Below are 1070 nucleotides of genomic sequence, written 5' to 3' on the forward strand. Positions count from 1 at the left end.
GAGCCAAGCAGATGAAGTCTGAATTTGACGAGGCATACTTCATAGCAAGGAACTCTTTGTCATGAATTGAGTAGTTCTTTTCCGCAGCTTTAAGCTGTCTAGACTCGAACGCAATAACACGTTTGTGCCCATCAACATCTGTTTGTAACAGAGCACTGCCAATGGCAAAATCTGATGCGTCACAGACGACACTGAAATGCCAATTTGGCTTTGGCAGCGCCAGAATTGGGCATGGATAAGACTTTCCTTAACTACTCGAAAGGAATATTTTTTTGCTAGTCCAGCACCATTCTATGTCCTTTTTAAGGAGATTAGTTAATGGCCTAGCCTTATCAGCGTAATTTTTGCTATATTTGTGTAAACAATTGGCGAGACCCAACCACTTAGCAAATCCTTTAGGTTTTAGGAACCGGTCAATCTACTATAGCGGAATCCGCTCTAAGGCCTCGCTTCCCAATGAAACATAAAAAAAAGGAATTTTGTCGCACGACTATGGACAAAAATGCCATCGAATAAGTCTGTGCATAACCTCGATGAGGGCGAAAAAATTGCGTCACCAGACAATTAAATGTTGCCGGGACGTTGGAAAGCCCTTGTGGCATGACCAGCCAACTTCATAACATGCCGCTTGGGGTGCTAACCGCTGTAAGCGGGATATCGCTAGCTCGCATGAGCAATTGGTAGTAACCATCCACTAAGTCCAATGTACTGTACATTGTACATGTCACCATTTTATCCTGAAGAATATCCTTTCTAGGAATGGGGGTTTGTGCTGGTATAGTGACAGCATTAAGCTTATTATAAGCATGTACAATGCGCCATTTACCATTTGGCTTTTTGACACAAAATGTCGGTAACGAATGAGGAGATTTGCTCTATCGTACCATTCCAGCCTCGTGCTTAGCACGGAAGAAATCGTCAATGACGTCACACTGCTCCCTTGGTAAAGGCCATTGTCTTGTGACACAGTATTTGGTTCCCGGAACTAAGTCAATTTCATGACGAACACCTCTATCCGGAGGTAAAACAGATGGTGGGTTATTACATACCACATCTTGGAATTCCTTAAT

The sequence above is a fragment of the Bremia lactucae genome, linkage group LG19 (assembly GCF_004359215.1).
Source record: "Bremia lactucae strain SF5 linkage group LG19, whole genome shotgun sequence".
Taxonomy (NCBI): Eukaryota; Oomycota; class Peronosporomycetes; order Peronosporales; family Peronosporaceae; genus Bremia; species Bremia lactucae.